General features: G+C 34.5%; 1 long non-coding RNA gene across 1 annotated transcript; it reads right to left on the reverse strand.

Moving 5' to 3' along the window:
• Nucleotides 1-1496: 1496 nt before the first annotated feature.
• LOC120298568 lies at nt 1497-7752 on the reverse strand. Its single transcript, XR_005554142.1, has 2 exons — nt 7039-7752; nt 1497-2184 (listed from the first exon to the last, which is right to left on the reverse strand). It is a non-coding gene; the product is annotated as an uncharacterized LOC120298568 (long non-coding RNA).
• Between the last annotated feature and the right edge of the window lie 14656 nt (nt 7753-22408).

Genomic DNA, 22408 nt, shown 5'->3' on the forward strand with positions numbered 1-22408 from the left:
ATACCCCTTTTTCTTCTTCAACTGTCTAATGCAGGGGTCTTCAAACTTGGCCCTTTTATGGCCAAGTTTGAAGACCCCTAGTCTAATGCACTTGCAACATTCCACGCCCACCTATTTTCCTTGGTAAGTAGAGTCTGTCAACATTGCTGTGAAGATGAAGAGCATGATTCATTGTTGTTATTTTTATGGTCTGCCTATCCAGGGCTTTTAGTTCTGCTTGAGTCCAGTCCACTACTCTAGCTGTGTATTTAATAACTAGAATTGCTCACATATTAATTGCCTTGAAGGTATTTCCACTATTGATTTTGGACTTTAAAATCTTCTTCATTCTCTTCATATATTCATTTCTAACCTTTTATTGACTTCAGTGTGCTTGATGTTACCAGCCTGAAGGAAGTCCAAGTGTTTGAAATAGTGATCTTCATCCAGATTCTTGATATTATTTCTTGAATCCTTGATGATCAGGGTGGCACATTTGTCTAATCTAAACTGCATCACAATATCTTGACTGAATACACAGGTGGTGTTAAGCAACGATTTTATTTCAGATGGTGATTTTCCACACAGCTTCAGATAATCCATATAAAGGAGGTGGGAGGGCCTGGCAGATGTTTTTGATGTTTGATAGCCATAGCCTGAGTTATTTATTATTGTTGGAGAATCAGTTCTATGACAAAGAGTAGTGGTGATAATTAGTGTCTTTGAAATATTCCTCTCTTGATATTAACCTCTCCCATTCTATCACCATTGACCAGCAACCACGTCTTCCATTGTGCCATTGATCTTTGCACAAAGTTTCTGATATTTCTACTGACTTCTGTTATTTCTAGGCATTTGATTACCCAATCTTGTAACAGGGAGTTGAATGACTTCTTGTAATCAATCCATGCTGTAGTCTCTCCATTGATAGATGGGTAAAAATGTTTCTGATTGGATTGTGATTGGAGATTCTGGTTATAGATGGGTTGAGAAAAACCATACACATTCCTATCTTCAGAAATGATGAACTGTTCATGTTGTCTAGCATGTACTTAAATCTACATGTATTGTAATTCATGTATATTTATTTTCTTAAAAATCAAAGTTACTGTTAGCTTACTATTTCCGAGACCGCTAGATAGTCAACAGATAATTCAATTATCTGTTGAATTTCTATGCTCAAGATTTGTGCTGGCAAAATGGAACAAGTAATTAGTGTAAGATTTCATCTGATTTATGGACTGTTTAAGATAAACTCATTCTTGTGGAATCTTTTGTGTTCTCTGATCTTGGTTGTTTGCTTGCAGACATTTTATTACCTGATAAGGTAACATCATGATGATTTTATCAGGTTGTGTAATGAAACATCTGCAAGCAATCAGTCAAACACCACAATTCAACCCTGAGCTACATATACTCTCTTTTTTGGAAACTTATTGCCATTATATTAATAAACCCAATTTCAAAATGTTTTGAAAATGGCCAGAATATTTGTCAAAATACAAGAAGAAAAAGAATTAGGTCTTTCATCACTGATTTATTCACAACTCTCAATATTTGCAATGGTTGCAAATGACAAATCACCCACTGGATGGCAGCTGAACCACATTTACTAATGCTTGCATGGTAAACCAGAGTATTTAACAGAGTAGTTATAGGTTATAAATTTCTCATATTTTGAACTCAATTAATCATTGTTAGCATCTTTTATTAAATATATTATATTGTTAGTTAAATGGATGCTGTGGAAGCAAGGATGATTTGCAAGTACAGAAAGTTATTGAGAGGTATAGCAAATGGTGCTGATATAATATGCATCATAATATTTATCCCCAAATGGAATAAGAGCATGAGTATAGATATATTTTGTACAGAAGTGTTCCCATAGTGAGGATTAGCAGTCATTACACATTCCAGTATTTGCATAGATTTGCATTCCTCAATCTAATTAAATTTAAAAAAGAAATTTCTATACTACTTTTTCCTTATGCATTTCTTATTTCTATTGTTTCAGTTATTTTGGGTTAAATTTACAAATGGATTTCATTAATAGAAAACATTATTCAATCTCTCTGAATTCATTGACAAACAGTTCAGTATTTGTTTCTTCTGTCCAGAATAAAATCAACAAGTCCTGAATATTCTATAAAGTACCCCAGTGCCATCCATTAGGTTTGTTTGTTTGTTTTCTGTCAATGGCCTTTCCTGGAAAAAGTCAAAACAAAACCTTTTACACATATGGAGATGTGATAACATGTTAAGATAAATTCAAACTTTTAATTCTGTCCATGAAAATACAATTATTATTATTAATAATGTCCAATTCTGTTGTTATAGTTCATTTATTTGAATATAATTGCAATTCTAATAAGTCTGACTCTGAGTTAATTGACTTTGCAGAGACTTATATAACTAGCACATGATTGCCATGGCTGAATCAATTTAGTATTTGGATCAGGAAAAACAAAACAAAACAAAACAGAAAAACAGGGTCTCTAGCCTGAATCAAATTTAAAAACAAAAATCCCAAAATAAGGTAATCCCAACTACTCTTATGTCACTGCTAAGCAACTCTCTGGGTATATATTTGCCAAGAACATACCGTGTTTCACCAAAAATAAGACCTGGTCTTATTTTTTTGTGTGTGTCCAAAAGAGGCACCAGGTTTTGGGGGGTATCTTTTACACTCACCTCGTGGCGGCGGCATTGATAGCTCCATCCAGCCAACCCACTTATTCTGCGGCTGAAGGAGCAGCTTCATTCTGCGGTGAGAATGGAGCTCCGGCCTGCATTTTGCAGTCAGAGGCCTTTCTGGAAGGCCTCTACAGCTGAGAACCGAGCTATGGATTCAATCTGCGAAATGCAGGCTGGAGCTTCATTCTCAGCTGCAGAATGAAGCTGCTTCTTCACCACAGAAGAAGTGGGCCAGTGAGGCAAGTGTCGATCCATGGGAGGCCTGGCTGAAAGGTAAGCTCCAGCCCCCATCCCTGCCCTAGCTTGATTTTTAGGGCTTATTTTGGGAGTAGGGCTTATATTAGGCCCACCCCAAAAATCAAGCTAGCACTTATTTTTGGGGTAGGTCTTACTTTTGGGGAAACATGGTAGTATAGTGCAATCCCCTGTTCGAGCAGGAGATCCTATATAAATACCTATGCCAAGCTTGATTTAAGAGATACTTAAATAAAAATTAGCAAATGATTTTTGGGTCTGTTTGCTTTACTTGAATGAACACATAGCAAATCTACCATATGCCTATTGCTCAGATACAAAAGACAAATGTTGCTTATTCTAAGAAATTGGAGATTGAGTTGTCATCACACATAATAAACCACCACAATAATTTCAATATGTCATTAACAGCTTTTTTTTGCTCTGATCAGTTTTTATGCTGGATGAGTCCTGCAAATCATAATAAAATCACTCTGTGAAAGAGCTATCACATTTGCAAAGCAACTGCTTTTCAGCAGGATTTTAAAAACTTCTGTATAATACACAAATGGATACCATGACTATATATCCTATATTAAAAAGGACAGTCCTTTATTTCAGAAAGCTGTCTTTTAGATTTATTTATTTTCCAAGCACTTTATTTTGGTAATTTAACTTGTGTTGTACAAATGGTAGCACTTAATGCTCAGCCTTTCACATTAATGTGAAAAATATGGAAATTGAGTTGTCTTTTTAAAATAAGTTTACATATACTCTTTGATTTTAGATATTTTTATCAGAATATGCATTTTTAAACAGTTTTTCTTGATTCTGAATGTGAATTTTCCTTTATAAAGCAAAGTAAACAGTAATTTTTTTATCCTTATGAACCTTTTCATATTTGCCTCTTTTTCAGATTTGTCCTTTATATTTTTCAAGAAAATATGGTCACTGTACATATGGGTAGCATGCCACAATCTCTTGATTAGGGACAGTTAAACAAAATAAAATGGTGAGGACTCTAGCAAGATTAAAGTTTCCTTTTTTGGAGCCGGGGAAGACCAATATTTATTGCTTTATGCCTTCAGCAGTTGGGTAAGAATTAAATAGAGAAATGGTTTTCTGCTTTATTAGAAACATTGAACAATAAAAGAGAAAAGTGTGTAGTAATCTAAACTGACATTTTAATTCTTCACCAGAAAATCCTGTTTAGATAATCTGGCAGTGTTTTAGTTATCCTATGGAAAGTAAATGGCTGCCATTACTATTCTGTATGAAACATTACTTCCTTTATTACTAGAAGATCTTATACTCAGAATTTTGCTATTGCATTAGAATTAAATTCTAGAGTGATTAATTCATTATATATATATATATATATATATATATATATATATATATATATATATATCTCCACCCATTTCACCAAAGATATCTCTTTGATGTTACATTTAATTCCAATGCAACTTCAGGAAAGGTCTTTGAGGCAGAAGGCCAGGTCTGCTCAGCAGAATGAGCAGAAGACTTCAAATTAAATTTAGTGGCTCTGTGCTTGTTTTGTCAAGAAACAGGCATTTCTCCCATCAAGATGCTGGACTTAAGGACTCTCAGAGCACAACTGATGAAATGATAGACGGTGTTGAAGCCATAGGAACCCTGGGAGGAAGTGATCATGCAATATTAGAATTCAACATTATAGAAGCACAACCAATAGAACACAGTCAAACTAGAGTCTTGGACTTCAAGAGAGCTAATTTCAATAAACTTAGAGAGGGCTTGGGAAGGATTCCATGGATGAGAATCCTCAAGGGGAAAACAACTCAAGAAGCTTGGGAAATTTTGAAAAATGAGATAATAAAAGCACAGTCTAGCACAATACCAACAAAGAGGAAAAATAACAGCTCTCAAAAGAAACCAGCATGGCTGCATAAAGAACTCTCTGACAAATTGAAAGATAAAAAGGACAAGTACAGAAAGTGGAAAGAGGGGAACATAACTAAGTCAGAATATCAGCAAATAGCCCGAGCCTGCAAAGATGAAGTGAAGAAAGCCAAGGCTCAAAATGAACTAAGGCTTGCGACCAAAGTCAAAAATAACAAAAAAAGCTTCTTTCAACATGTAAAAAACAAGAAAAAAGTGAAGGAAATGATTGGTCCATTAGTGGGTGGAAGTGGCAAGAAGGTGACAAGCAACAGGGAGAAAGCAGAACTATTTAACTCATTTTTTGCATCTGTCTTTACACAAAGGGAAAAAACAGACCAACCTATCAAAAATAGTGCCATAAAAAACAAAACAGAAACACAAGTTAAGATAGGCAAGAAAATGGTTAGGGAGCACCTGTCCAGCCTAGATGAGTTCAAATCGCCAGGACCAGATGGATTACACCCCAGAGTTCTCAAGGAACTGGCAGATGTGATATTGGAGCCACTGAACTATATTTTTCAAAGATCCTGGAACACAGGGGAACTACCAGAGGACTGGAAAAGAGCTGATGTAGTTCCCATCCTCAAAAAAGGAAAAAAAATGGATCCAGGAAATTACAGACCTATCAGCCTGACCTCAATACCTGGGAAGATCCTGGAAAAGATAATCAAACAACGAATCAATGAACACCTAGAGGCAAACAAAGTCATTACTAAAAGCCAACATGGGTTTGTCAAAAATAGATCATGCCAGACAAATCTTATTGCATTCTTTGACCAAGTGACAAAATTAGTGGATCAGAGGAATGCTGTGGACATAATTTACTTGGACTTCAGTAAGGCATTTGATAAAGTAGATCACAACCTACTACTTGACAAGATAGAAAAATGTGGGGTAGACAGAACCACCACCAGATGGATCCGTAGCTGGCTGACCGGCCGTACTCAGCGAGTGGTCCTCAATGGAACTGCATCTATATGGAGGGAAGTGTGTAGTGGGGTGCCCCAGGGCTCTGTTCTGGGCCCAGTACTCTTCAACATCTTCATCAACGATTTGGATGAAGGGATAGATGGGGAACTCATCAAATTTGCAGATGACACCAAGCTGGCAGGAATAGCCAACACTCCAGAAGACAGGCTTCAGATACAGAAGGATCTGGACAGACTTGAACACTGGGCACTAACTAACAAAATGAAATTCAATGGTGAAAAAAGCAAGGTTCTACATTTAGGCAAGAAAAACCAAATGCACAAGTACAGCATAGGTGGCACCATGCTCAATAGTAGTAACTGTGAGAGGGACCTCGGAGTCCTAGTAGACAATCAGTTAAATATGAGCCAGCAGTGTGCGCAGCTGCCAAAAAGGCCAACACAGTGCTAGGCTGCATTAACAGAGGGATAGAATCAAGATCACGTGAAGTATTAATACCACTCTTCAATGCCTTGGTAAGGCCACACTTGGAATACTGCATCCAGTTTTGGTCACCACGATGTAAAAAAGATGTTGAGACTCTAGAAAGAGTACAGAGAAGAGCAACAAAGATGATTAGGGGACTGGAGGCTAAAACATATAAGGAACGGTTGCTAGAATTGGGTATGTCTAGTTTAACGAAGAGAAGGACAAGGGGGGACATGATAGCAGTATTCCAATATCTCAGGGGCTGCCATAAAGAAGAGGGAATTAAGCTATTTTCCAAAGCACCTGAAGGCAGGACAAGAAGCAACGGGTGGAAACTAATCAAGGAGAGAAGCAACCTAGAACTAAGGAGAAACTTCCTGACAGTGAGAACAATTAATCAGTGGAACAGCTGCCTCCAGAAGCAGTAAATGCTCCAACACTGGAAGTTTTTAAGAAGAGACTGGACAGCCATTTGTCCGAAATGGTGTAGGGTTTCCTGCCCGAGCAGGGGGTTGGACTAGATGACCTCCAAGGTCCCTTCCAACTTTACTATTATTATTATTATTATTATTATTATTATTATTATTATTATTATTATTATTATTATTATTATTATTATTATTATTAACTATTTGGATTCATCATCATTATCATCATCATCCTCATCCTCATCATTATTATTATTATTATTATTATTATTATTAAAGACTAGGAAAGGCCAGATGCTATCAATGTACCTAAGTATCCACAATAAACAATGACAACAAGACCACACTATCTTCTTTATGCTATAGCACAGACATGTCAAACCTGCGACGTCATATGATGTCGTGCAACGTATCGGAGCTTTTTCGCTATTGCTGGCAATGGGGTGGGCACGGCTCCGGTATGATGAAACTGGCCCGTGGGCCAGCAGTTTAACACCGCTGCTATAGTATCTGTTCTTTCATTCACCTTTACCCTAAATAAAAAAATTAATATTTAAAAATAGCTTGATCCTCATGATTGTTGTTGGAATCATCACGTTAATAACAAATCCATGGCATGCAGTTATAATTTGTTCGTATGTCCACCTATTAAGGGTCCTTTATGTCTGTATTCACAGTAGGAGTATTTTGCAGATGTAATTGCTTATGAATTCATTTTTTAAAAAATTGTGCATAAATCCTTCTGTGGTCCAGAGAGACATGCTTATACCATAAAAGTTTTATATAGTCTTTTCCTATGGGCTGTAGCAAGTGGAATCTTTAAAACAGAAAGACTTATCAACTTCAATTTGGTTGAAATCAACTGAATGAGACATCTTCAGCTAAAAAGATCTTATTTCTAATATTCCTTTAAGAGTAATTGGTTTTAAAATTTTGTACATAAAAATCAACACCTCTGTTTTTAGTCTTGAGGCAGCATATATAGCTCATGTCTCATTTATCTTTCAGAAGTTCTATGAAGTTGATTAAATCAGGAAGTATGAGTATGAGTTACAACTGATTTGAAATTTAACTTGGTCTCTTCATCTTCACTTGATTCTTTAGACATTATATTATACATGGAAAATAATTAATCTACACAGGGAATTGTATAGAATTTTGCTACAACAGTCCCTTTGGCACACTATAAGACGCAATCTCTAAATGGATTGATAGGGTATTTTCTAGGCTGTATGTATATTTCTTTATGTTGTATCTCAATTAAATTAATGCCCTTAATAACATCAAAGCTGATACAAAGATGAACATTCAACAACTGAAAGAAGCTGTGCATGAGAAGGTAGCATGGAGAGCACCTGCCTATGAAGTTGCCAAGAGTCAGATATGATTGAATGGTTAAAGCAACAAAGCAAGCCTTAAACACAGATAGATGAAGGCACTGAATAAATATGTAGTTGTAAGTTGTGCCTTACCGATCCCTTTGAGTTTGTTTAAAGAGATTGTAACTGCATTCTAGTAATTGGGATCATTACATCTATGGCAATGGACATCCTGATTGTGCAGCCTTTGTGTTTTTGTGTGCAAATATTTCCCACATCTACATAAACTTGTCATCTATTAGAAACAGACTCCAAAATCGTACAGAATTATTTGTACTATTAGTACACAATTATTTCTCCGGTGAAATGATAGCTAAATATTATCGCTTATTTTAATTTATTTATGAATTTAATTTAACTTCTTTTGCTTCACGGTTTCCCAAAGGGTTGGAAACTAGAAGCTGTAATCTTAGAAAAGGTCTGGTGGAAAACAAAAAGATTGGTTTTCTATACATAATAATACACAGTGCAAGTGATTATGTTACTTAGTAATCTTTTATTGTTTATTACCACTAGAGGGCAGTCTCTCCTCATAAATATTAGACATTGCTCTTGAAATGGCAGAGCTTATCTGAGTAATGTAAAAAAAAAAAAAAAAATTGACAAACTTCTAGATGTGTCCAGCTCTTATATTCCCCCATGATTTGAAAGATTCATATAAATTCACTGATGCATTGAAATAAAGGTTAACGATGATGGTCCATAATAAGAAAAAAATAATGAAAATCTCATAAGGGATAACATTATGAAGAAAAGCAAAACATTCAGAACTGGGAAGGGGAGGGTAAGTTATTTTTTATTTTTCTTATTCTGATGCCTACAGATTTACAAAAGAATCACTACCTTCTACTGCAGCCTCTGTCTTTAGTATGAATCAAAATTCTGAATCAGGCATCAAACCTAATTCTTAGATTTGTAATAGTCTATTAAGTAGCATATTTTCCTAATAGTTAAAATAAATCATTGTATCCACTTTTTAAATCTAAGCTCGATAAAACAGATTCTTAAAAGAAACTCTTCGGAAGTTATAGCATTAAATATATCAAATTAAATCAGTTTATAAAGTTAGATATAGGAAAATATCACTATAATTGTTGCATGTATCTCTCTCTATATATAAAACAAAAATAAGTATAAGTTTTACAATAAAAAATAAAATATTATTATAAAAATAATGAATAAATGAGTATCCAGGCTTAATTATGGTATGGTATGACAAGATGTATGAATAGTAATACAAAATTGGGCTACTTGGAAGGATATTTTTAAGTCCTTGCCTGAAAAAATTAACAATAAATAGAAATCATGTTCTTTGCCTGGCAGTTTTTTCCAAGATAGAATAAATGGTCTATCTAAAGTCTTATGTAAGGACAAGCATAGCAGCATATGGCTTAAAGTTCCATTGAGCCATTATGGAAAGGACATAACTAGAGAGACGTAGAACTACCTTTAAAGGGTCCCAAAAAGATTGTAGAGGACAATGCATCCAGTCTGGCTAATGTGGAAGCACTATGAAATCTTAGAATCATGATTCTGAACAATAAAAATTAAGAGGAGTCAACCTTAAAAATATGATAAATAATGAGGTGTTTGCTCAAATTTATTTGGAGGTCTGTATCTCAAATAAGTTTTCTGAGGGCAGTTCTAACATTATCCAAAACTAATGAGAGCAAACTTTCCATAAAACATTAACACTGAATAAATAACTCATTGCTTGAATATTCTACTGCAGTTTTTTTCAGTGTACAATCAGGCTATATTTTCAACTGATTAAACATTTTCAATTTGAAAGCATCACTGCTTCAGACAAGAAGGCGGTCTAGAGAGTGGTGAGGATGGCTGAAAAGATTATTGGCAGTTCCCTCCCTTCCATCTAGGACATACCATATAAGCGTGTCATGAGCAGGGTCCGCAAAATTGCCTGGGACACTTCACAGCTTCTTCATGACCTGTTTTCCTTGTTACCTTCTGGGAGGAGGCTTCGTGGTATCTGAAGCAGAACATTCAGCTTCAGTCACAGTTTTGTTCCATACAGCAGGGGTTCCCAACTCCCGGTCCATGGACTGGTACCAGTCCATAGCATGCCAGCAACCAATCCGCACAAACAAGCAAAGCCCCATCCATGGGATGCATGCAGCACACAAAACCATACACTCTCCGGTCTGTGAAAAACCTTTCTCCATGGAACTGGTCCCTGGTGCCCAAAAGGTTGGGGACCTCTGCCATACATTATTAATCTTGTGAACACTAAAGCTTTCTCCTTCCATTATGTATTCAAGATGGACAATGATTAATATTTATAAGTCAGTTATATGTAAGGGTGTAGGTTTATATATGTTTATAATATGTAAAATGTTATACATGTTTAAATATGTTTAAATGGAACAGAACTGTGACTGAATCTGAATGTTCTGCTTCAGGTACCACGAAGCCTCCTCCCAGAAGGTAACAAGGAAAACAGGTCATGAAGAAGCTGTGAAGTGTCCCAGACAATTTTGCGGTCCTGCTCAAGCCACACTTATATGCATATGTACACTTTGAGAGCAAGCAACTAAATTTCATTTTTAATGTGTGCCATTGTGCCCACAGTAAAAAAAATGACAATGAAGGTCTATCTATCTATCTATCTATCTATCTATCTATCTATCTATCTATCTATCTATCTATCTATCCATCCATCCATCCATCCATCCATCCATCCATCCATCCATCCATCCATCTATCTATCTATCTATCTATCTATCTATCTATCTATCTATCTATCTATCTATCTATCATCTATCATCTATTTATCTAATTATCCCAGAGTTTACAGTGAACTCTGGTATCCTGGACTTTTGATAAAGTATCCATTTTTTAAAATAAAAAACCTATTTAAAAAACCTTTTTAAATCAATCTCTGTCTTTGTTTCTGTGCTCATTGAAAAAAAAAGATGCATTTTCAACCAAAAATGGTACATTGTTTTCTTTTCATTCCCTCACATGGGAAAAAGTTGTATTTATCTCTTGACATCGTGTGCTCTAGATGGCTATCTCAGTAGAACCTCTATGTAATGTATATAATGTATGTTCTTATTTGTGGTTTTTACTTATTTGTAGTGTGCACTGTGAACAGCACTTAATTTCGTTGTGAGTTACATAATGACAATAAAGATATTCTATTCTGTAATTTACTGTAGAAAAGAAATAACTACATGTTCTGAATAACAATGACTAAACTTGATGAGAGATTATCTGCTTCATAATTCTATTTCATTTATAATTCTAATTTTTATTATATTTGCATATTAAAAACAATGTTATTCTATTCATATAATACTTATTCCATTAAAATTGGCCAGCTTTATTATATTTTTAAATTTCAATTGTATTTATTAGTATAATAAAATGCTTCTACTCACTTTGTTTTATGAAAGTGAGGCATGGGTATATAAGAGAAAAATATTTGAATTGATTTGAATTCAAAGGGACTATATTAGTTAAGAAATATGGCAAAACAACAATCAAGAATGAATTGGTAATGAATAAATGTGAATGAAATATGAAAGTGAGTGACCAGTATGAAATTAGTACATTGAAATAGTTTCACTATTAAGACAGAATGTGTGAAGATAGGATTCTACCACTAATTATGAGAAAAGAATGAATCAGTCAAAAGGAAGGACGGACTGAGAACGGTTTCATTGAAGTTTTATGATTTTCAGAAATAGAGAAGTAAGAAATTTTAATATGAAAAGGCAGTGCTTAAAAAAAAAAAAGGTGCCGGAACTCACACATGTCATACAACCTGCCTTGCCTACAAGGTTCCATCCAAAAAAGGTGCCGGAACTCTGTTCTGTGCGTTCTATGAGAAAAAAAGCCCTGTGAAAAGGTAATACTAACTTTGGAAGTTCTCAATAGAAATATCAGACAAGATGCAGAAATTAAAGGAATGGAGATAAAAGATGAAAGCTATAAATTACAAGCGTTTGCGGATGACCTCATATTTATTCTAAAAGAACTGCTGGAGACAACTTTTAAACTATTGAAAGTTAAGAAAATTAAATATTTGGGAATATACTTAACAGCAAGATATGCAACAACAAAAGAAAATAATTATATAAAATTACAAAATCAAACAAAATTAGATTTGGAAAAATGGAAAAACTTACAACTATCAGTGTTAAGAAGAATAGCTACTATGAAAATGAATATTTTACCAAAATTCCTTTTTTTTATTCCAAAAGTACCTATAAAAATAGAGAAAAAGTTTTTTGATGATCTGAATACACTGATCTCAAAAGGAATTTATTTTATTTATTCCTTGATAAATTTATATGTCCTCCATCTCATTTGCAAATATAAAAAAGTATGAGAAGTAATATTGAATGGTGTGACAGCCTGCCTTCTGTCTTTTAAGTTCTTTTGCTTGGTAGTTCTCTTTTTCTGTGTTTTGTGAATTGTGTGTATCCCTAAAGGGAGTAACACGTATGCAGGTCAGCTATTTCAAGACCATTTATTTTTCTTATTTTGAGAACTGCATTTGAGGGGTTGCCACAAAGAAGAGGGGGTCAAATTATTCTCCAAAGAACCAGAGGGCAGTACAAGAAACAATGGTTGGAAACTGATCAAAGAGAGAAGCAACCTGGAATTAAGGAGAAACTTCCTGACAGTGAGGACAATTAACCAGTGGAACAGCTTGCCTCCAGAAATCGTGGGCACTCCATCACTGGAGATCTTTAAGAAGAAGCCAGACAATCACTTGTCTGAGATGGTATAGGTTCTACTGCTTGAGTGGGGGGCTGGACTAGAAAACCTCTAAGGTCCCTTTCTATTCTATTCTATTCTATTCTATTCTATTCTATTCTATTCTATTCTATTCTATTCTATTCTATTCTGTTCTATTCTATTCTATTCTATATCAGGTGTGTCAAACTCACAACGTCATGTGACATGTTGCGACGATCGCAACTTTTTTCCATTGCTGGCAACGGGGTGGGCATGGTTTCGGCATGACGTATCTGGCCCGTGGGCCGGCAGTTTGACACCCCTGTTTTAGATAGTTAATAGATGAGATCAAGTAGATCCAGATGTTGAGCTGTTTGTTTTTCTGAATGCCACTTCATTGATATTTTCACTGCATTCTTTTCTTTAAATTCTCTATTAGACCTAAGATACTCTGAACCAGAGTAGCTTGGGGTAGGATAATTAAGAGCCTATTGAGAAAAAGTAAGGATTAAGAGATTCAGTGCAACCAAGATTGCTTCTAACCATCTCTTGCAAAACCTTGATTAATTCTTTACCATTGGCAAGAACACTGTTGGTGGTGATGCTGGGCATTTATAATTCTTTAGCTTTTTCTCATATTAGCAATGTTCAAAAGTAACTCATGCTGTCATATAATATATAAAGATAGACTTCTAATTCTATTTAACTCATTTTAAATTCTTTTATTGGATACATATTAAATTTGCTAAAATTAAATAGCATTTCAACATTTTTACAAGACATTATTTATTTCTGTTTCAGGTAGACCTCAACTTACAAGTTCTTTTAGTAACCAAAGTAATAATGGCACTGAAAAAAGTGATTTATGACCATTTTTCACACTTACGACCGTCACATGGCCACACCCATGGCCACACAATTTACATTCAGATGCTTGATAACTGCATGTTGTCTGCATATTTATGACAGTTGCAGTGTCCCAGGATCATGCGATCACCTTTTGCAACTTTTTGACAAGCAAAGTCAATGGCAAAGTTAAGATTCGCTTAACAACCATGTTACTAATTTAACAACTACAGTGATTCTCTTAACAAATGTGGCAAGAAAAGTCATAAAATGGGGCAAAACTCACTTAACAAATTTCTCACTTAGCATCATAAATTCTGGGCTCAATTGTGATTGTAAGTTGAGGACTACCTGTATTTTGTTTTCTGATTCCTCCTCAAGGATGAGGTCAAATGCATCATCACTTTGGAGTCTCTATGCCCCCATAAGAGACCTACAGTAAGTCCATCCTACTTTTACGTTTGGTGCTAGGTGCTTCCAGATACCTGATGATACTCTGTCACTTCAAGAATTCAATGCAGTTTTGTATATGCTCTCTTATTTAGTTTGGAGAATGAGCAGGTGATTTACCTCTTGCTTATTTAGTTGATTTTTGTACTATGTTTCTATACCAGATGAGCCCATAAAGTAGAATTCAAGGTCATTTTTTAAAATAAAAGACAGTAGTTTTCTACCAGATGAACCCATAAAGTGGAATTCAAAGCTTATTCTTTAAAATAATAGGCAGTAGTTTTCTACCAAACTTCGTTATTGAGATGACAAGAGGTGTAGAATGTTAACAAGTGCTTAATATGCATAGTTGTTGCTCTTTAAGTAGCAGCACTAAGGTCCCATGAGTACGAAGTGAAGTGGATAAAGTCAGTCTTTCTCTGTGTGCTGCAGTCTTGCCAAATTCTAGTTCCTGAAATCATCCTCAAGACATTAAAAACTCTATGAGGAAAATTTGATTGACAGGACAGGCAGCTTCCCTCTTGAGAATGGTAGATGCTTGGGAATTGGGGAAAAGGGAGATTTCTGATGGAAATCCCTTTCAGTGCAAGGGGAAAGGATTAAATGTCTCTCCACACATGATGCACTTTTAATGATGTTCCTCTAACTATAGCTGGTTTGTAAGGAAACAAAATACTGCATTTAGCATGTACATTTTTTTTCTATGGGATAATGCTTTCTGTAATTGATGATATGTTCTTCTCTCTACTGAAAACTGCAGATAGTTTTGACAAGCAAAGTCAAAGCTAAGTTTTTTTGTTTGCTGATAACATCATACATAAATGACAAAGCTTTTAACCACATTCAGATATTTTTTTCTTCACCTTTGCTCTGGCATTCTGAAAATGAAGCAAAAAGATTTTGCTGTTAATGCATTTTCAACAGTAATGATCTCATTAAGATTTGACAATATTTTTTTTAATATGGGGAGTCTTGAATTTCCATAAATTGAATGTTAGCCTTTGAGTAAGTACAAATTTGTAGATAATTAAAGTGACCATTAGCCAAAAATAACGATGTGAAAAAATAATGTCAGACACAAACTATTTTGAGTCATATACCTTTGCCCTTGTGCTTCTGCTGGACAAACATCTAGCTAGTTTAGCATGTTGGCCTGATAAATACAAGCAGGGGTGACAGTTTCTGTCCTGTCATCAAAAAATACTCAGTAACCTAGGAAGCAGGGAAGATCAAGGATCCCTTTCCTGATTGCATCTCCAAGTATGAGGTGTTGACACTGACTACAAATAAGCAGGAATCCTAATATTTTCTAGGATTTCCAAGGAGTTAAATAATAGTTTTCAAAGTACACCCAGAGAAGATAAATTCTGAAATACTTTGTTACAAGCTAACAATTAGTGCAGAAAATTAAATCCATATTTCGTAACAGGCAGTTGCAATGTGAGTAGTAAAACTCTTGTCAAAAATAATTATTTAAGAACATATACATTCATTTGAAATAAAGTGGAGCAGGGAAAGTAAAAAGATCTCTTAAAAATAAGTCAACCTCATAATTACATTCATTTTAGTCACATGACATAAGATAGGAGATACCAGTCAGGTACTGTCAAATTAGAACCATAAAGATGTCTTTTGTTGTTGTTGTTAATTGCGAAGTCGTGTCCGACCCATCGTGACCCCATTGACAATGTTCCTCCAGGTCTTCCTGTCCTCTACCATCTTCTGGAGTCCTTTATGATAAGACAGTGGATAAGTTAACGTTTTGCATTTGAGATAACTCTCTAAGAATAATAAATAAAAGAATTAGAATGTAACCTAAAATCAAAATGTCACAGTTAATATTAAGATCCAATATACAGTATATTGAACAAAGTATATTTCTTTAGAGAAACCGTAAAGCAAATTTGAGAAACATTGAAGGATAAAATGCCTTTTCAGCATTCAGAAATAGTGGCTGCTTGATTTTGTCCATTTTGAATTAAGGCATTACTTCAATTAAAATCTAGTCTAGTATCAGAACATTTATTGCTCTGTATAAATAGAAGTTCAGCTGGATGCATAAACATCAGAAAAATAGACTGTAATCTATGGACCCATTAGTTCATACATGAGATTAGTTCATTTAAGCATACACATTTATCAAGCAAATAGGCCTGTAAGTGGAACACATAGTGGTATCCTTGCTTGACTTTATGAGAACTAAAATTTTCACCTCATTAAAATGGGAATATTAGACATTTATTTTGGGGGGTAATCTAATAGTAGAAAAATTGTGGAAGGATGTGAGGACAGAAAGATGGATGTGTTCATTAACATGGGTCCAAAAGGGTCCCATAAAAAACAGAAGGCCAAACAAAGTACATTTATTAAAAATAAACACAAAGTATCTAAAAATATAAACCAAGAGTTAAAATTCAAATCTAAAACAATCATAAGAAGCTATAAAATATAAGCATGATATAAATTAAATTAAAATACTGTATAAATTTTGTTTAATTGAGGAAACTCTGTATCTGTTAAAAAGGGAGGTTTGCATTTTAATATCTAAAATCTCTCTGGGAGCATAAATTTGAGACATTCAGCTCTCTACTCTCTGGGCTTAGCTATTATAGTATATCAACTTACAAATTTAGTTGCTCATAATTCCTATTTTTTTCAAAATGTTACATAAAATACTTTTTTAAAAAAAGATGTGAACTCTTCATATAATATCAAGATTTCAGTCCAGGGGAGTAGTAGGCAGTAAATTCAGTAAGATTGCTTCTAACCTGAAGAGGCATAAGATGCAAATCATTTAGTTTCCTGAGATTACCCCCAAGTAAATTTGCTTACAATTGGGATCTGGATCTATGGAATTTTTGATTCTATAATCACAAGGGAAGGGGTTAAGGATTAATTGTTATTAATATTTCAGCTTTCACATTTCTTGATTGGATCCCCAATCAATATTTTCTGCCCAAACAGATCTGTATTATGAAAGAGGAGCTTGTAATTTGTCAATATTCTTAGTAGCAGACTGCTTCTAGTCCCTTCACTTCTACACATTTTTTATGGACAGCTTTGTAAAAGCACCAGCTGTGCCATCTGCCACCAGTATTATTTTGGTTCTTTCTATTTTGGGGATAAATTTCATAAACTGTATTGCTTATACATAGACTTAATGGAACACATGTGAAACCTCTCTATTAAAAAGAAAAACGTTTTCCAACTGACAAGCAGTGTCCAATTTCCATTCAGATAGTTACTCTGGGCTTTAAAAATATGTGTGAATTCATCAAATGCAAGGCAGATAGTATATCTGAACCAGATGGTGTATTTTTGCAAAGGAAAAGAAAAGTTAAGTGGTTTTTGCTATCAATTTTACTTTCTTTTTTCTCCCAAAGGGCTAACATAATAAAGATGTGTGCATCACCAATATGCTCTTTAAATATGGTGAATGGAATAGGAAAATCGATCTAAAGGGTTTAAATATAGGAAGTCATTCAGAAATATTGTGACTAACTGTTGTGAAATTATCCTCACTTCATTGATAAACTTTTAAAAACTTTAGGATAAATTATGATATATTGGGATTCTATAATGATAGGCTTCAGAATCACATGTGCATTCGGTTCAGACCACTCTAAGGAAGTCAATCATTCACAAATGCTATATGTCCATTTTTCTTCATACCACATACTCCTTGTATTTTTCCTTACCACAAAAAGAGAAAGAATAAGGAACAAGATTAGATTCAGAATTTTAAGTAACTAAATCAAATTTTGAATCGAATCCAATTTTCAAAGTGGATTGTTGGTTTGGATCAAAGTATTTAGTATATTTAATATATTTATTAATATATTTATGCAGGTTATTATACAGTACAATGCTTACTTTTTAGAGCTCAAAATCATTTACTGTATAACGGCAAGGAAATAAATCACAAACAAATCCTTTAAAAATCTAACCATAAAGGAAGCCCTTTCATCATCAGTGCCCTTGTATCCTGAGAATAATATTATCTTGGTGCCTTCCTCCCGCCGTCTTTATTTAATAAATCAAAACAAAAAAAAAAGAAGCCACACAAGCAACTCAGTGATCCTTGAAGATTACAGAGCTCAGGACTAAATTTTACTGGGAGGAACTGTAATAGGAGTGATGCATCATGTGCCTGACATCATGCAATGTTGATAATCTAGCACATATATTGGACTCTGAAGCAAAGCAGTTGCTAATACAGCAACCATAACTTTGGTGTTACATTCCTAAATTTGCCACCTTCATTTAGTAGATGGGTTGCTATATATTGTGGCTTCTGAGTTATTTTCAAAAGCATCCCCACATACAGTGCAACTAAGATGAGGTAATAAAGATATGAGTCACTGTCATTTCCTGGTCCAAAGCGGCTGCAATTGATAATTAGTCAATCCTGGCCAAAGGTCCTCCATGGTTCTGGCCCCTACATACTGTTACAGCAGATTTGTGAGTTCAGGAGGACTTCCAATCACAGGTCTATTCTTTTAAGAAAATGGCAATCCTATTCAGAATCAAAGTTGGATCCAAAATTGAATCAACTAATTCACAACATAGAAGAACTTGGTGCTATTTAATCTGAATGTATTTCAATCCATCAGGGTTCCTACATCCTCCAGCACTGGGTCAAGACTTTGATGCCTTCTTTGGACCAATCTACAGTGTTAATGTACCACTGAAAATCATCAATATCTCATTCAGCAGCTTAATGTAAATAGTATGGAAAGACAGCTTAACCCTTTGCCACTCAGGGATCCCTATAATCATGATTATTCCTCCTTTATCCACACCAGGTGAAACGTCCAATCAGGATGGAACAGAAACACTGAAAAACAATGTAACCAATTCTAATACAGTAGGTATTCAGAAGGATATTATAATCAGTTATACATTGAAATCATGATAAAAATCATCCACTACCACAATCAGTTTTATGCAATCAATATGTTAGTGCTTTTGTCGTGCTATTGTTAGTTGAATGATCATTATCTGGATGGTATTGATAAGAAATATATATTATTTTATGATATCTTACTTGCTTCTATTTAAATTATTTAAACTATCTACCCCTTCTATAGTCTACTCTCTATTGAATAGACTAAACCCTTTCAAAGTATGTGTTATCTTGGCCATGTCTTCCTCATCTGACATGTTTTATATAGCAAATTTTGTGCATACGTTTGCATATAATTTCCCCCTAGTTTTGGTACACGTCTTGTATTGGTGCCATTTCAATAAAATTCCATATATGTTAACATAATAGTAAATCTTTCAGAGTTCAGTGGTATCAAGTTAATTGTATATCAAATTACACATCTATCTCTATCTAGTCTTCCTATTTTCTCTTTTAAATAAATAAGCGAAGCTACACTTACTTATTGTATTTCTAATGTAATTAATAGCCAATGTTTTCTGGATAAATTACAAAATGTCTTCAAATGATAAAGCACTAGAACTGAACTGAATAGAATAGAATAGAATAGAGCTGGAAGGGTCTTTGGAGGTCTTCTAGCCCAGGCCCCTGCTCAAGCAGGAGAACCTATAGCATCTCAGAAAAGTGACTGTCTGGCCTCTTCTTAAAGATCTTCAGTGATGGAGTGCCCACAATTTCTGAAGGCAAGCTGTTCTACTGGTTAATTGTCCTCACTATTAGGAAGTTTCTCCTTAATTCCAGGTTACTTCTCACTTTGGTCAGTTTTCTTGTCCTGCCCTCTGGTGCTTTGGAAAATAGTTTGACCCCCTCTTCTTTGTGGCAGCCCCTCAAATACTGGAATACTGCTATCATGTCGCCCCTGTTTCTTGTTTTCTTTAGACTGGTCAAAGCTATGTCCTTTAGCTGTTCATCACATGTTTTAGTCTCCAGACCTTTGGTCATTTTAGTTGCTCTTCTCTGAACTTTTACCAAGATCACAACATCTTTTTTGTACTGTGGTGACCAAAATTGGTTGCAGTATTCCAGGTGTGGTCTTATTAAGGTTTTATAAAGCGGTACTATTACTTTACATGATCTTGATTCTATGCTTCTGTTTATACAACCCAGGATTGTATTAGCTTTTTTGGCTGCTGCTGCACACTGCTGGCTAAAATCCATAATATGTAATGGAAACCATAAAAAGGGCCATCTTATTTTCATGAGATACATACAATATAAAAAAGTATAAAAATGTCTGTCAAAAGAAGAATGCCGTAATTTAGTACCATAAAGAATCAACATGGTATTCCATATGCAGATAAACATAACTGAAAAGACACTCCCATCTTTGTAACTATTTACCCAACTTTAGAAGGTATCTAAATGAAATTGCTTAAGTAAGGAGTTGTTCCTATAAACATATGTGCACATACACAGCCACACATACAGTATAGTCTAATAACAATACCTGATTGTTCCAATTCAGCTTCGAATACTCATATTGATCTTTAAGATTCCCTTACTTTTCTGAAATAGAATTTTTGGATGCTAGAAACCAATTTATGTGGGAGATTATTTAGAATAGTTAATCCAATACACAGGGTTATGATCTATAGTCATCATGCCTTTAATGTTTTTAGCTGTGGGTTACAAGCTGTTCATTTAATGCTAAAAGCAAAAACAAATTTCATAAAAAGTGTTTGAGATAAATGGATGTTGTAGAATAAAGTACTAAGCTCTTAAAAATCATTTGGCTTGCTTTCAGTAGATCATATATATGTATTATATTATCAATATGTTATAAAAGAAAAAGAACAATATACTGTGCAATAATGTTTTGACAAGAAAGGTAAGTGTTTCTAAGTGCACTTAACATTGCTGAATTGTTTTAAAAATGTGGATTTTCATGACTATCACTGTAAAGGCTGACAGTAATGCAAAACAGTGATACATTTTCAGCAGCTGGAATGGGACATTTTTTTCCCTTTTTCATGGAAATACACATTATATAACTTGTTTTTCATTCTGCATCAGACTTTCACTTTCAAGGAGTATGCTATTGCCAATCAATAAATGAGTTAAATAACTATAAATGTCTATTATGTATTACTTTTAGGATCCCACCCTGTTAACATTCTAAATAGGCATTAACGTTGGGATAGGGTGGATTGGGCCCCTTGTGGGAAGTTTTTGTGTGCTTTTATCTAAACTCCCATCTTGTTCTTATTTATTATTAGTTTTTTTTAAATTTCATGTTGTATTTTATTATATTAAGAAAAGTCCAGGGTTGTCCAGAGTGAGGCAGACCCTAAACTAAGTAAATTAAATTAAAATTACTATGGGATATATGGATAACACACCCTAATAAGCCTATTTGACAAAATGACCATGCAGCCAACAATACACAGCAAAATTAAATAAATTGTAGTTGGGTGGAATGTGTGAACCAATTATCATAATCTCAGCAAACTAGCTACTGATTGCTGGCTGGCTATTTATTTAACCTATATGCCACCCATCTCACTGGAGATGAATCTAGATGGTTTACAGACATACAATTAAAATAGTGTAAAACATTAAACCAATAAATAGGGATATTACATTTAAAATTCAGTTCAAATAAAATTGACCCAGATGTAGAGGGAAGAAGCAAAGTGCGCACAGGAAGAAGGTGGGGTGTTAGCTACTCCATTAGATCCCTTCAAAATGCCATACCCCCATTGCGGTCATGTTGCAGTTTAATCTATACTGAAACATTTTCAAGTAATAAAAAGACCAGGGGAAACAACAACTGTATAGCATTTGGTGGTGATATTTGAATGGACACGTAACATTGATTTCTATGCAAAAGGCTTATTCCACCACCTTGTTTTGCCCACAAGAAAAGTGTTTCAATATTTAATAAACACCACTGTCTATAACAATCTTTCTTATCCAAATTAGCTCCAGCTCTGTTATGACTATATATCCCAGAATTCCCAGTGAAGTGGGAGGTTCTAATAGCTGTCTCTCATGACATTTGGTAGTAAAGAACTAAGATGGGAAACTTTGGCCTAGATTTCATAAGAGGCTTAAATAATTTTTGGTTCAACAACAGAACATAAAAATACTAGAGAAATACAGAAGGAAAGCAGAATCTTAATGGTAGATTTTGTGTCTACATACAACATAACCTTGATATCCAATTGGCATGAAAGACAATATCATTTAGAAATCTTCTTGTTACTATAGGTTTCATATCAGTGCCTCCCCACTCCCATAGACCTTTCCCACCTATTTTTGCTTGATTGAACAGAAGTATAATACCTTATGCTTCAGAGGCCGTGTTGATATGAAAACCCTAGTAAGAATGTCTAATCCATAAATAAAACTGACACATGTTAAAATAGGCTGTATTTCTTTTCAGGGGAATAATTGACACAACCAAGCAGTCTACTGTATGACTA

The sequence above is a fragment of the Crotalus tigris genome, unplaced genomic scaffold (assembly GCF_016545835.1).
Source record: "Crotalus tigris isolate CLP2741 ecotype Arizona unplaced genomic scaffold, ASM1654583v1 scf7180000024115.3125172, whole genome shotgun sequence".
In the NCBI taxonomy this organism is placed as follows: Eukaryota; Metazoa; Chordata; class Lepidosauria; order Squamata; family Viperidae; genus Crotalus; species Crotalus tigris.